The sequence below is a fragment of the Rhinoderma darwinii genome, chromosome 1, assembly GCF_050947455.1.
Source record: "Rhinoderma darwinii isolate aRhiDar2 chromosome 1, aRhiDar2.hap1, whole genome shotgun sequence".
NCBI classification, from domain to species: domain Eukaryota; kingdom Metazoa; phylum Chordata; class Amphibia; order Anura; family Rhinodermatidae; genus Rhinoderma; species Rhinoderma darwinii.
The window spans coordinates 93,866,172-93,882,496 of NC_134687.1; the positions used below are offsets into that span (position 1 = coordinate 93,866,172).

Here is a 16,325-nt window from a genome sequence, read left to right on the forward strand (position 1 = left end):
AAATACCATCACTCTGAATTAAATTCAATAATCTGTGAAGTTTGAAAGCAAGCTCTACATAGTTTAACCAAATAATAGGGGAGGAAGCAGTGGGAAGAGAAATGTATTCAACATGCTATCTGAGGTTTAGGTTTACAGTCTGACAGGTATATCTCCAGTTCTATCTATGGAAATATATACACATTGACTGCGCATAGGGAGCGTACAATATCTCAGATAAAATATATGCTCCGGTTTGCCATGTAGAGAGCCAAGATTTGATAAATGTAGCAGACAACATCATGTTGATCTAACTCCTGCTGTATTTAGATACAATTCATCACACCAAATGAATAATTGTCAAACACATCTCTCCAGTCCGGCTTCAGGATTCATTTTAAAGTTTACAGAACAAAAGGTTTATTTTAAGAATGAAAATTTTGGCTCGCACAACTGTAGACGTGAATCTGCTTTCAATTACAGAAAGTATTTCCACTCCACTGAGATGGGATCACATCTTCAACTGCACAATCTCAGGGCAATGCATCTGATTATATCGAAGCCTTGATGAACCCTAAATTACTTTGTGCCACAGCCATATTCTGCCCATACTGTCAATTAGCCACACACTCCAAGAAGCTGGCGTTGGGAATATCTCAAACAATAAGCACTAGTTATTCCCTCAGTACTGTCACAACAATGCCTTATCCTGCTACATTATCTGTGCAAGCCCTCACCCAAGTCAGAGCCCTGATATCTGGGACCTCGCTTGGGAGGCATGGTGCGGGGTTCTGGGGGGGCACCATAGTGTAAATTAAATAGTGAGAACAGATGAGGTTCACTACATAGGACTGCAGTACAGTACAAGCCCTGCCTGCTTTACTGACTGATAGGGCTTGCTCAGATGGACCTTTCCTTCAAGCAGCTATTGTAGGTGTATTATTTATTACAGAGTCATCTAGATGTATGCTAAAACAAAGGGATGAGTGTAAAAGGACAGTTAAGGTATAGAATTAAAGCACCCCCATGCAATGCTCCTCGTAGCCTCCAGCAGAAGCAGGTAGTATACTAATATTCAGAGGCACGTAAAGCTCAGCCAAAAATAGAAAAGGTATAAAGTCCTTTACCTCTATGTGTCTTCTCTTTGCTTCCTCAAGGGTTAAAAAGCCACCTCATTTCAGATGCTAATGGTTCTTGTGTAGAGATTCTAGCACACAGAGCCTCCTCCCATTCCAGCAAGGTACAGTGTGGGGAGGATGGAGATGCCCACTTCTTGTGGAGCACGGCTGATCGGCTGTGCCAGTGCTTCAGGCTCACCCGGCTGGTATTAGGGGCACCGTCCCTGTTGCTGGTCCTGCTTGCTTGTGTGTATGTGAGTGGCAGAGCTCAGCCTGTGCTAGTTGAACCAGTCTATAATGTATCAGGTTACAGAGTCTGGCTTTCTCTTCAAGCACTGAGCAGCAATCAGACATGATAGGCTGAGACTTCTCTGTTTACACCCAGGCAGGGGGAGGGGCAGAACTTGGCTCCTTTAACTCTTACTAGCACAAGACAATGCTTTGGGTAGTTACAGTACCCAGGCGTGTGGTGCCCACCTGTCAGAATATAGCCCCCCCCCCCCCAGCAATCATAGTGCTGAGCTTTATGAGCGTGTCTCTATTGTTGTTTCTTTTTTGTTAGTAAATAAATAGTTTACTATTGTTACATGTTTTATAATATATACAGACAACACGTAAATTGTTACATTCCAATACACAATTGGGATTTGTCACTGTTGGCATTTGGGCTGCATTGTGATAATCTAGTAGGTATAACTGTGGTCCTATGTAAAACCACAGTAAAGATATTTTGATATTACGTGAGCTTTTCTTTTTCCATGTGACAAAATGAGCTCTGCTGTATCTGTATGTAAAGTATACGATGTTTGAAAAGATAGATGGAAACAATCACAGAAATCATAACAATCCAAAAACAGAAATCGCTGGCATGGACTTAATTGAAGTTCTTTCTTTGCACCAATACATCGTAAAACACCCCATATTGACCCGCACAGAGGTCTTTCTCGATTCGCGGTGTGTTACAATGTATTGGTGCAAATTAGGAACTTTAAAGAAGTAGATACTGGTTTTCGTTTTTCATGTACGGAAGGAAACTGGACAGCTGGACCGCTGCATACGGCAAGTTGCCATTATTTGCCTGTGCTGTCCTCAACACTTTTTCCTCAATCAGGAAGATATCATGAAAAAGTGTGAAGGCCCAAACAGAAGACAGGACATTCCGGAGAGACAATGTTCAGATGGTCTTGATGGCACAGGAGAATACAACTACTGGCACCACTAATAAGAAGAATAGTTTATTACTAGATGTGGACTGAAGCAGTGAAGATAAGCGCACACATATAACTCTGAAGCAATGTTTCAGATGTGCCTGGAGGATACCTTGACTGTACACAACTTATTCTACCTAATTGACTGCGTCTGTAATTATCACACCTGTCATCATACCGGGATATTCCCAAAACACCAGAGCCGAAGCTTCAAGTCGTGTCAATGTTGTCTCTATGAAGTGGAGAAAGTCTGGAGACTTTCAATGAATAACCGGGAAATACATGGGCTAAATGTGCTGTGTGTGCACAGCATGAAAATTGCATTGTCTCTATCAATGTTTAATGGCAACTATCTGTTACTCATCTCTAACTGAACAGTCCAAGCGTATCACATGGACATATGTATATAGGGGAAACCACTGGCAGGACTGTGCACTGCCTGCTTATCGGTATACAGAATTAGAAAGAAATGGGTCTGATACAAAAGAAGCAGTGCATCTTGGAAACAAGCTAATAGGGCATATTTATCAATGCATTTGCACCAGTTGTTTGGTGTAATTACATTGAAAAGAATGGCACTCAGGCTGACTCCATATTTATGAAGCCCCCGCCACTTTTGCTGACATTTTTTCAAAGTCTTGTCTTTCAAGTTGCACGCTGTGTGGCTTATTAAAAAAATATTTCAGCCATTTTTCTGCATTGAAAAGGGGAGAAGAGCTACACTAGATATGACCTGGCATAGCTCACTAGCCGCACCATATTCCTTCATTGGCATGTGCTATGTTGATGAATAAGGAGCATAATACATTAAAATTCCATACTGGGGTACCTGATATGCCAGTATTACTTAATGCATGGATGGCATCATTTGGAAATGCTATATAAATCCTAAAGGCCCGTTTATAATGGCAGCGATAATTGCCCAGTGTCAATGAAGGAGGAGCTCAAATATAAAGCTATAGTTCATTGTAGATCTTCATGGATCCTGCCACCAGATGCCCATCAGATCCGCACCCGCCTTAAAGTATCCTAAAGTCAAAGCTACACATATGCAGTACAGAAACCAGTTACTTTGACTGCTACAAGTTTAACACCATAATATTCATACATTACATTAGTCCTGTGTGTAATTTATTATTACATTATTTCAGGATAACCACATTGCAAATAATAAGAAAATATTTATAATACAAATTCTCATTAGTAGCTATGTAACTAATGCCTTTCATTTTAAATATTTCCCCTGTCACTGCTGATGAAGTAGTAATCGAGTTCTCCCATAGCATCACTATATACTGGACGAGAGATTTTATTTTTGGAATACACAATGCTTTTGTAACATTATAATTCTTCAGCCTTTAAGACATGTATGGCATATCCACAGGGTATAGCATAAATGTCTGATATAGTGGGTGCCAGCTCTGGTCACCTGACCCCTGTCTCGCCGTCGGCTGCCACATCCAGGCGGAGAATTAATGGAGTGATGGCTGGGAATTACGGAGATAGACGAGCTCGCAGTGCTCAAATTTTTCTGCAACTCCCATAGTAGTAATTGGGAGTTACAGAAACAGCGTGCACATGGGACTATGCTGCCATGTTATTTTCCAGCCGTTAAGAAGGTAATGATACCTCCCTATTTTTTCCCTGTCCTTGCAAGCTACAGGTGACAGAAATCCCAGCCCTGGTTTTATGTGAGGGGAAGGTTATATTCCACAGCTCACCCTATTATGCAAGAACTTGCAGGGTCTTTACCCGCACTTATATGCAATTTGCCTGTGGCAAATCATCCAAAACGTACCAAATGGCAAGAATGACCAAACTTTGTCATGAAATTAGAGTGTGATGAACTTGTTCACTAATCCTTATTACATTAGAAAACGGATTCAATAATGATTCAAAAAAATAATGTTATCATTAAAATTGCTGTTGGGGGGACTTGATAACATTGTGAACAATTTCTAATTGCCTATGCTAAACCTGTAGGATGTATCAGCCTGTATTCTCTCAATGCACTGCAGATATAAAACCCATCGCAACAACCTGTGCATGGATTGCACGGAGAGAATATAGGTTAATATTAGCTTGTATTTAATAGATGATTCCAACAATGCAGCCTGCAGGTTATTATTGGAATGCCCTAGCTTATAAAGGGAGCCATTCTAAAAATAAAATGATGTACTATTTCATCACAATGTATGACCCGTTATTCTCCCTCTCCATCTGTGGTCAGCAGAGTATGTTGGGAGTAATAGTGTACATACGCGGAAAGGCTAAGATTGTCTGGTGTATCTCTGATAAGGCTACACAACATCAAAGAATCTTCACTAAAATGGGGAAAACAAGTTTCCTCTCAAGCCTAGTTAGTTTCAGATATTAGGTAGCCAGGCAAAGTCTGATTACTAAAGAAAGGGAAAAGACAAAAAAATCTTTTCATCTGCTGATTAGAGCCTTTAGAGATGACATACAGTTTGCCAAAAAACCACGAGGGAAAACACGATAGAAAAACTCAGAGCGAGCTTCAAAACAAAAAAGATTGCTTTGACATGTTGCAGATTAATATGTAAATAAATAAATAAATATATAGATAACCACTTCTCGCAACAATATGCTGCTTTTTTAAGAACTATTGCAAGCAAAAGCACTTCAGTCCTTTCAGGTTTCATCAAAGAAGTCCGAGACAAAGCTGAAGCCTACAGAGCTCCCCTACATCACATGGAACCATTGCTGACCGCTTCACAGTTATGGCCGGGCTGCAACGTTCCATTACTGTCAAGTTATTGCATCAAGAATGTAAGTCTCATGCAATGTCAAATAACTCAAACATGACTCAGAACTCTATAGGGGTTATGTGCTTATATGGAGCAAATGGAAACCATATGGTTAGCTAAAATGGGACGCTGTTCAGCAGTGTGTAGGGCAATATACAGGGAAGGGGCAGCTTAATGGTACTATTTTTTTCCAACAATATGACATTTACATTTCAATTCTTCACAATTCCCTTATAATGTTACATTACATCCACAATTTTGTATTGTCCGCTATAAAAAATATTTGCTCATACTACTACCAGCAATACACAGTGCATTACTATGAACCTTTAATACACATAATATTATTCCCTCTCCTCCCCTTGGATCCATGGGCACCTTATACCCTAGATATTCTAGGTCTTATAGGTTTGTAAAGTGCCTAACACACTCAACTTCTGACAAACTGAATATCTTATGTAGACATCTAGCCTATAACCTCCAAATTATTTTTTATAAAGTCAAAAAATCAGATAATCCAATTGTCCAATCCAATTGTTGGAAGATCTTTATGGATGTTTTTTCCAACAACCATCCATAAATGTATTCCCCTCCAAATCAATGTGGAATAAAATAAGCAATGGATCACATTTTGGCTTTATACCCATTACCCAATATATGAGGATGCTCACCTCTGCCCTACTAAGTGGGCATACCCATATATAATTAAATAGATTAGCATTCTTAAGCCGACTCCTGTCTAAAATTTGGTATATATTTGGATGTTTACCAAAGGCTTTGGTCCCCCAGTGCATTCATATCCAAATATAAATCTCTCCACAGCTCTGAAATTATACAATGTCTTATAGTGGATCAGCCCTTTCACAATCTATTTTCAATTTCTTTTGTACCCAATCTAGTGGACTTTAAAGATACCTCTTCCAGGAATGACCAACACCCAAAGGCTGAGACATTTTCAACCTGCACCAATTTCAGGTATTAACAACTGTCACGAGGCGGGGTGAGGACCCACTGAGCCGTACCGCATAGCGGGATGGCAGCTGGCCAAACAGGTAAGGTATAGAGTCTATAGTCCAGAAAATGGTACCTGAGGTAATGTAGACAGTAGCAAGGCAGGCTCGACTGGGACCAGGCAGCAGGTAGATGTCAGGTGTGGAGTAGTAGAACAGGCGTGGAGATGCAGCACAAGTCGATGTAGTCGACTACGCTATTGATTCCGTCGGAAAACCGGAAACCAGCCGGAATGGTGATGAACGGAAAGCATTAGTGATGTTTCCGTCACCATTGAGATCAATGGTGACTGAAACAGAAGCTGTGCTTTCAGTTTCACTTTCCGTTGCGGGATTCACCCGACGGAACCCTCCGACGGAACCCCGGAACGGAAATGAACGGGGATGTGAACAGGCCCTAATAATAATATAGTACAATATATATGGGTCACAGTTTAAGCAACAGAGTAAAAACATGACTTTTCTATATAAACCAGACTTACGCACAGGTTGGGGGTGATGAGGTAACAAGTTTAGGTTAGCCCCTTACCCTTTTCCCATAAAAGGTGTTTCCATAACAGTATAATGGAGAAGGTACAGTTAGGCCCAGAATTATTTGGACAGTGACACAAGTTTTGGCATTTTAGCTGTTTACCAAAACATATTGAATATACAGTTATATAATCAATATGGGCTTAAAGTGCAGATTCTCAGCTTTAATTTGAGAATGTTCACATCCTAATTTGAGGAAGAGTTTAGGAATTATAGCACTTTAATATGTAGATGCCTCTTTTTCAAGGGACCAAAGGTAGTTGGACAATTATCTCCAAAGGAATTTAATGGGCTGCATGGGCTATTCCCTCGTTAATCCATCATCAATTAAGCAGGTAAAACGTCTGGAGTCGATTCCAGGTGTGGCATTTGCATTTAGAAGCTGTTGCTGTGAACCCACAACATGAGGTCAAAGGAGCTCTCCATGCAAGTGAAACAGACCATCATTAGGTTGAAAAAAATAAAAATAAAAAACATCAGAGAGAGAGCACGAATGTTAGGAGTGGCCAAATCAACAGTTTGGTATATTTTTGAAAAAAAAGAGGGTACTGGTGATCTCGTGAACTCCAAAAGGCCTGGATGTCCATGGAAGGCAACAGTGGTGGATGATCTCAGAATCCCTTCCATGGTGAAGAAAACCCCTTCACAACATCTACCCAAGTTAAGAACACTCTTCTGGAAGTAGGTGTATCAGTATCTATGTCTACCATAAAGAGAAGACTTCATGAGAGCAAATACAGAGGGTTCACCACAAGGTGCAAATCATTAATCGGCCTCAAAAATAGAAAGGCCAGATTAGACTTTGTCAAACAACGTCTAAAGAAGCCAGCCCAGTTCTGGAAAGCATTCTTTGGACAGATGGAACTAAGATCAACCTGTACCAGAATGATGGGAGGAAGAAAGTATGGAGAAGGCTTGGAATGGCTCATGATCCAAAGCACACCACATCCTCTGTAAAACATGGTGGAGGCAGTGTGATGGCATGGGCATGCTTGGCTGCCAAAGGCACTGCGTCTCTAGTGTTTATTGATGATGTGACTGAAGACAGAAGCAGCCGGATGAATTCTGAAGTGTTCAGGGATATACTTTCTGCTCAGATTCAACCAAATACAGCAAGGTTGATTGGATGTCGCTTCACAGTACAGATGGACAATGACCCAAAACATACTGCGAAAGCAACCCAGGAGTTTTTTAAGGCAAAGAAGTGGAACATTCTGCAATCCATTACCAAATCTCAACTCGATCGAGCATGCATTTCACTTGCTTAAGACAAAACTTAAGGCAACAAGCAACAACTGAAGACAGCTGCAGTAAAGGCCGGGCAAAGCATCACAAAGGAGGAAACCCAGCGTTTGGTGATGTCCATGGGTTCCAGACTTCAGGCAGTCATTGCCTGCAAAGGATTCCCTACAAAGTATTTAAAAAAAACATTTTATTTATGGTAATGTTAATTTGTCCAATTACTTTTGAGCCCCTGAAATGAGGAGACGGTGTAGAAAAATGGTTGCAATTACTAAACGTTTCACAGGATATTTTTGTTCAACCCCTTGAATTAAACCTGAAAGTCTTCACTTCAATTGCATCTCAGTTGTTTCATTTCAAATCCAATGTGGTGGCATGAAGAGCCCAAATCTTTAAGATTGTGTCACTATCCAAATAATTCTGGACCTAACTGTATATGGATTTAGGATCTCACACACTCTTGTCTACTTTGGATTAGGAAAGGACAAGGAACTACCAGGAGGAGGCCTGATTTTAAATACTGCTTTAGGTCACTTCTCCTATGCATAAACTATTTGTAAGCAAAGTTAGGCTTTATTCACAAGGCCATATTAGTGCTTAGAGTAGGAGCTGTATATTTATTGCCAATATTTGGACTGGATTGCCTAATGAGAAAGCAGAAAAACTTTGAAAAAAATTATGTTCCCACTTTCCCTTGACAGAACCTCATCCCATTTTTGGTACTAATATATGTCTTTCATCTAAAGCTGTCATACTGCAGTTTGAATACAGTCTTAGATTGCTGCCAGAATAAAACACACATTACACTTTTCAGCTATTTTCGAGTCTATAATAAAATAAACTGTAAAATAGGGTTTTGCCACGTTTGCAAGGCACCCAGCTGTCACATTTGACAATTGGACAGTTTCAATCCTACTCCAAGTCACCAGAGCAGTAAAAATAACGCCCTCTAATGGCCACACACTGTGCCTCAACATATCTTTCCTTTTACTCTATACTGAGTACACGGCACTGGATGGATTATTATTACATGCCACGTTGTATACAATCTGAAGGGGTTAACTGAAAAGTAAAAAAAAAAATACTCTAATTTACAATAAAGAACCAATAATGGGGAAATGACCCTTATGTATGCTTTCACGGTGAAATGCACTTTGGTCCGTATTCAACTATTAATATTTTTTCATTGTTTTTGAAGGAATATAACTCAGTTTTGCTCAGAATACTAGCGATTTTCCCACTCCTGCTTTACTAACAGCCCCACTTCTCCCCTGCTGATGATATATTTTACCATTTACAATATAGAATGTAAAGGGGTGAAGCATTGTACTCTCCCTCAACTTCTTACCGGAGAGAATCTGGGAAGAGGCTCCAGGTCAAGTCACATGGTCAGAATAGGGTTTTTGTTTAGATATTTATTTAGATACTTCAATTTATTTAGATGCTTCAATATTCATGCAGGAAATTTAGTTTTTTGAGATTTGACCGGAAAATGCCTTTGAATAGAATGTGTCATCAGAAAATTGTTTAAAGATTTAATCCATCAATCACAAAAAGTGATGGTCACAGCTGTCCTCTTCCCGCTCCCTGCACAATGGTCTCTGTGCAAACGTCACATATAGCATGCCTAGAAAACTCTTATAGAAGTCAATGGGTCAGCTCCAGACTTTTATTTAATATGGTCCATGCGGCTGCTGTAATGCAAATCTCTAAAGGCTGTTAACAGCATTTCAGGCAAGATGGCTGCCCTATAATCATGTGCAGAATATAATATTAAAAATTCTAAGGGCCCGTTCACATCAGTGTCACCCTTGCGTTCCCGGGTTCCGCAAGACCTTTCTGTCGGAATCAATGGTAATGCAAACGGAAACTATGGTTTCTGTTTGGCTTTCAGTTCATGGGTTCCTACGACAGAAATGTCTGACGGAACCCATGAACAGAAGGGTAATGCTGATGTGAACACGCCCTAAGTATCTGGTTTTAAGTTTTGTAAAAAATAATGTAGGTGATATAATCCCATTAAATATTTTTTTTAAATATATTTTTAATAAGATATGTGTATCTAATATTTGATCAAATTACCAGAAAGGACATTATTTGTGTCGAGTAAAAAATCTGTTTGTAATTACCATAGAAATTAGTTTATACAGGTTGGCATGAAGCAAGCCTGGCAGTGTCGAGCCGTAATATAATATTACATGTCAGCCAGGCAAATACATGGCAGATCACGTAATTAATTGATGAGTCTGCCAGAGCTGCTCTTTGTTATTGACTTTCTGGAGAATACATGGATTTTCGCAGCAGGTAAACCTCTTTATAAACCCCATATGCACTAATAGGGCATATGGAAAAGGGTTATCTCCATAAGACAAACCCTTTAGGCCTTATTCACACAATGGATTTTTTTCCAGTGAAAAAATCAGTTGTGCATTCGAAATCCGATATACCGGAATCTTAGGCTGAGTTTACAACCACTTTCCGCATTCAATGCGGATAATCTGCTTGTGGCTTTTGATGCTGTTTGTCATTAGAACAGTAGATCATAGTTGGCCAAATCTGTTAATTTCAATGGGATCAAAGATCTAAGGCTAGCCACACACTTTAGATAGCTGTCAGCCGAACGATCGTTCAGCCTACAGCTGTTCCTAATGACTCGCCTAAGTGGGGAAGACAGCGACTTATCTCCTTACAAACAAAAGGATCGCGCATGTTGAAATTGAACAGCATGATCTTTCTCTCCCCTGACATCTGCTGTCGGGGGAGAGTCAGAACACCACCAGACTCTTCTGATATTTCAAATCACAATGTTTTCTTTTTTTGCCTTTCTCTAAATCAGTCCAATAAGAGATTGATATAATAGATTGAACTTTACTTCCTGAGAATGCCCATTACGATTTGGAAAAATAAAGGCTCCATTTTAGGCATTTTACTTCAAACAGTAAACACCTTACCACCAAGATTTACACATTAAGGGGAGATTCACACGAACGTTGCGTTTTTGCGCGCGCAAACAACGCAGCGTTTTGCGAGCGCAAAAACCATTTGACAGCTGCGTGTGTCATGCGTGTCTGATGCGCGGCTGCGTGATTTTCGCGCAGCCGGCATCATAGAGATGAGGCTTGTCAACGCCCGTCACTGTCCAAGGTGCTGAAAGAGCTAAATCTTTCAGCACCCTCGACAGTGAATGCCGAACACAACAGCGAAAAACCTGTACAAAAAAAAGATAAAGTTCCTACTTACCGAGAACTTCCCGGCCGTTGCCTTGGTGACGCGTCCTTGGTGACGCGCCTCTCTTGACATCGGGCCCCACCTCCCTGGATGACGCAGCAGTCCAAGTGACCGCTGCAGCCTGTGATTGGCTGCAGCCTGTGCTTGGCCTGTGATTGGCTGGAGCTGTCACTTGAACTGAAGTGTCATCCCGGGAGGTCGGACTGCAGGAAGGAGACAGGAGTAATCGGTAAGTTAGAACTTCGGGTTTTTTTTACAGGTTAATGTATTTTGGGATCGCAAGTCACTGTCCATGGTGCTGAAACAGTTTAACTCTTTCAGCACCATGGACAGTGACTATCTCCTGACGTCGCGTACCGATAATTTTTTTGCCGGGATCGGCCAAAACGAGTTTGGCCGAACCCGGTGAAGTTCGGTACGCAAAGACACTCCGTTTGGATGTTCGGAAACAGAAAAGCACGTGGTGCTTTTCGGTTTTCATTCATCCTTTTCACTGCTGTTGCGCGAATCACGCTCGTCCCACGGAAGTGCTTCCGTGTGGTGCGCGTGATTTTCACGCACCCATTGACTTCAATGGGTGCGTGATGCGCGAAATACGCAGAGTTATTGAACCTGTCGCGCATTTTGCGCAGCAGACAAACGCTGCGCAAAAAGCACGGACTGTCTGTACTGCCCCATAGACTTGTATTGGTCCATGCGTGCCGCGTGAAAACCACGCGGCCCGCACGGACCGAATACACGCTCGTGTGAATCCCCCCTAAAGACAACAGTTATATACAGGAGAGTAGCTAAAGGCTCATAGGCCCTGATGCAAAGCTTCTTCTTGGGCCCCCCCCCCCAAAACTTCTCATGGCCGACTGCCCACAGCTTTCAGCTGCATCGGTCTCTTAACCCCTTAGTGACCACTAATACGCCTTTTTACATCGGTCACTAATGGGCTTTAGGCTAGGCTGACGCCTTTTCACGTCAGCCTAGTCTAAGTCCTGCACGGGTCTCCCGTGCAGGCAGGAGCCGGGGCTCTGCTGTCTGATGACAGCTGAGCTCCTGCTCCAACGCCCGCGATCGAAGTTTACTTCGATCGCGGCCGTTTAACCCGTTAAATGCCGCCGTCAATAGCGACCGCGGCATTTAACTTTGTTTACAGAGGGAGTGCGCTCCCTCTGTCACCCATCGGCGGCCCGCGAATGAAATCGCGGGTCTCCGATGGGGTGTCATGGCAGCCGGGGGCTTGATAAAAGCCCCCAGGTCTGCCCTGGACATATGCCTGTTAGGACGCGCCGGAGGCACGTCCTAACAGATTGTCTGTCAGATTTACACTGACAGGCAATAATGCTCTGGTATACGAAGTATACCAAAGCATCATAGCAGCGATCGGAATATCGCACAGTAAAGTCCCCTAGTGGGACTAATAAAATAAGTCATCAAAGTGAAATAAAGATTATTAATAAAAAGTACAGTAAAAAAATAAATAAAACCATTTTTTTCCATAAAAAGTGGTTTTATTTAGTAAAAGTGTAAAAAAAAAAAAGTACACATATGTGGTATCGCCGCGACCATAATGACTCCATTAATAAAGTTAATACGTAATTTAAACCGCAAAGTGAACACCGTAAAAAAAAAATAAAAAAAACCATGGCAAAATTGCAATTTTTTTCCATTGCCCCCCAAAAAAGTCATAATAAAAATGAATCAATAAGTCCCATGCACCCCAAAACAGTACCATTCAAAACTACGTCTTGTCCCGCAGAAAACAAGCCCAAAAAATCACTACATTGATGGAAAAATAAAAAAATTACGGCTCTTGGAAAGCGACGATGCAAAAGCAAATAATTTTAGTTCAAAAGTGTTTTTATTGTGCAAAAGTCGTAAAACATAAAAAAACCTCTACATATGTGGTATGGCCGTAATCGTACCGACCCATAGAATAAAGGTAACATGTTATTTACGTTGCATAGTGAACGGCGTCAATATAAAAACGCATAGAACAATGGCGGAATTTCAGTTTTTTTTTATAATCCCCCCCAAAAGGGTTAATAAAAGTTAATATAAAAATTATATGTACCCAAAAATGGTGCTATTAAAAAGCACAACTAATCCTGCAAAAAACAAGTCCATATACAGCTATGTAGACGAAAAAATAAAAACGTTATAGCTCTTTGAATGCGACTATAGAAAAACGAATAAAATTGCTTGGTCATTAGGGCCTAAAATGGGCTGGTCACTAAGGGGTTAAGTGACCCAACGATGCAGTTCTAGCAGCCAGGAGCATCACTAAGGTCTTGAAACGTCAAGGGAAATAGCCCCAATACATATACCCCCTGAAAGAAATGTGTGTATGTATATGTGTATATATGAGGCAGCATATCTATAGCACTACGACCCTATAGCTATGGATAGGATTATATACAGTGGCTCAGCAGACAGTAAAACACATGACAGGATTAAATACAGTGGCTCAGCAGACAGTATCACCCATGATAGGATTAGATACAGTGGCTCAGCAGACAGTATCACACATGATAGGATTAGATATAAGGCCCAGCAGACAGTATCACACATGATGGGATTAGATACAGTGGCTCAGCAGAAGAGTATCACACATGATTGGATTAGATACAGTGGCTAAGCAGACAGTATCACACATGATAGGATTAGATATAGGGCCCAGCTCGCTCACATTGTGGCTCCAGCGCTGAACCCAGGAAAGGTAAGTATAATATTTGTTTTGCTTTTTTACGTGTTACTAATTATTTTTGTGTGTTTGTGGTTTTTTACAAGTTTGGTTGTTGGACTACTTCAGATTTGAGAACTACTTCGATGACGGCGTTTTTTTATTGTCAATAAAATGGATAACGAGGGTTCTGTGGGATTTTTATTTCAATGAAATATTTTTCCTATGTCTTTGTATTTTTCTAAACTTTATTACTACCGCCTTAGTAATGGCCGCTGGCTGATTGACAACGTCCATACTAAGGCGAGGCTTAATGTTAGACATGAAGAGGCTATCACTAACCACTATAATTACCCCTGTACTCACCGCCACCAGGGGTATCAGGAAGAGCAGGGTACGATCCAGTACCCAACCATCTGTAGTGATGGACGGGTATTGGCGCGGCCGCAGGCTGGTATTATTAGGCTGGGAAAGCCCAAAAACAGTGGCCCTTCCCACCCTGGTAATGCTAGCCTACTGCTGCTATGTTGTATTTGGCTGGTTATAAAAATGGGGGAACCTTTAAAAAAAACAAACACAAAAAAAAAAAAACATTAGTAGGGGCCAGTTCACATCACCACTGCCCTTCCGTCTGAGGTTTCCGTCGGGTAACCTCTCAACGGAGAGGCAAACTGAAACCTCAGCTTCCGTTTCCCCCACCATTGATCTCCACAGTGAAGGAGACATTGCTAATGGTTTCCGTTTGTCACCGCTGTGACAGGGATCCGTTGTATTGACGGAATCAATAGCGCAGTCGACTGCGCTATTGGTTGCGTCAAGAACAACGGAACCCTGTCACAACGGTGACAAACGGAAAACGTTACCAACGTTTCTGTCACCATGGAGATCAATGGTGAGGGAAACGGAAGCTGAGGTTTCAGTTTACCGTTCCGTTGAGGGGTTACCCGACAGAAACCTCAGATGGAACCCCTCAATGGAAGGGCAACACTGATGTGAACACAGCCTAACACATATGGTAGGCTTAGATACAGGGCCCAATTGCATGTGTGATATGGTTTGTTGGACCCCGTATCTAAGCCTAAGGTAGGCTTAGATACAGGGTCTAGCAGACAGTAATCTTATACAGTATAAGATTACTGTCTGCTGGGGCCCTGTATCTAAGCCTACCACATGGCAGGCTTAAAAGTGGTTGTCCAGTCCATAAACATTGATGGCCTATCCGCAGCTGATGGGTCGGGGTCCGTCTCCCGGGACCTCCGCCAATCAGCTGTTTTGAAGGGGGTGCAGCACTCGTACAAGCACTGCTTCCCCTTCATTTCCCTTACTTGCTCACACTGTGAATCGCTGACATGTCCGATTCAGTGAATGAAAGTGACCGGAATGAAGGGAAAGTAGCGCTCGTCCGAGCGCTGCACCCCCATCAAAACAGCTGATTGGCGGGGGTCCCTGGAGTCAGACCTCGACCCATCAGCTCCAGCAGACAGTGGTATTAAACTTACCCTTTCCTCCTGACTCTATCCAGGGTCGGGATGTTGTGAGCAGCGCATAGCGTTGTGACGTCATGAGCTGCGCACAGCGCTGTGACGTTAGGACCGCCACTGCACTCCGGAAGGAGGAATGTAAGTACTGTCAGTTACTATAGTAACAGGGGCCCGTGTAGTTTATTACATAGGCCCCAGTTACTATAGTAACTTTTCATTGCTACTGCTGCGACCCCTATAGTTACGCCACTGGTTATATATCAGTAAACGTAAGAGCATCTGCCTAATTGCAAATCATTCTTTAACGATAAATTCATGGTGGCAGATAAAAAAAAACATAACAATAATACCTGTTTAATGACCAAAATGATTGCGCCATGACAAGCTTCTGCTATGCAGAAAACTGATTTACAATTCTCTGATCTTTGAAAGCTGTCACAGATATGGCACATTAAAAGAAGCTGAAAAGTGCCGCTTGGAATTGTAAGAAATGTTTATTGGTCTAAAATAAATTTAGATTAAAGGGCTGAAAAGGTTAAATAAGTATAATTAATTAAAATTGTTAAAATGTAAATGTTTAAACAGTATCTTATCAGAATAGGCAACCTACAACTCCACAGAGACAGTACCAGAAGTGATAAGTACTGGGCAAAAAAGTTCTTAGGGGGATCTCAATACTTTCTGTACAGCAGGCCATTGCTATGTTGTGCAATGAAAAAATATTGGTGCTTAGTAAAATTGGGAATAAGTTTGTGCCAGGGTCAGACACTGGGTGCTGTTCTGCAGATCCCGCTACAGTGCCCATTCCCTGGATGGACGATGCTACATATTATATGCCACTTCCATTTTGTGTGTTAGCCCCTACTAATTTGAAATACCTGATTTAGAGAAATATGTAGTCTAAGTCTTACCTAAAGATTGTAAACCTAAGATCTGATGCACACTGCAGTATTTAGGGACCATGTTTTATGGATCCAAAATATGGCGTCAATAGACTGCTATGGGTCCATGCTGTACCATCATGTGATCCATGTTTGCAATCATTGTGTGTGCATGGACCCTTAAAGAGAAGAATTCAGTTAAAAAAAA

At 41.5% G+C, this 16,325-nt stretch overlaps 1 protein-coding gene across 16 annotated transcripts in view; it reads right to left on the reverse strand.

Moving 5' to 3' along the window:
• The window catches only part of TENM3 (teneurin transmembrane protein 3), a 1,030,160-nt gene that overhangs the window by 454,599 nt on the left and 559,236 nt on the right, over window positions 1-16,325 (reverse strand). For 2 of the 16 annotated variants that reach the window (XM_075860223.1, XM_075860222.1), the window contains exon 1: window positions 1,107-1,453. The exons of 13 other annotated variants lie outside the window; for them this stretch is intronic. The gene's annotated coding sequence lies outside the window, so the exon portion shown is untranslated. Of the gene's footprint in view, window positions 1-1,106; window positions 1,454-16,325 lie in introns of those variants that run through there. One more of the 16 variants, XM_075860226.1, reaches the window with a different exon arrangement.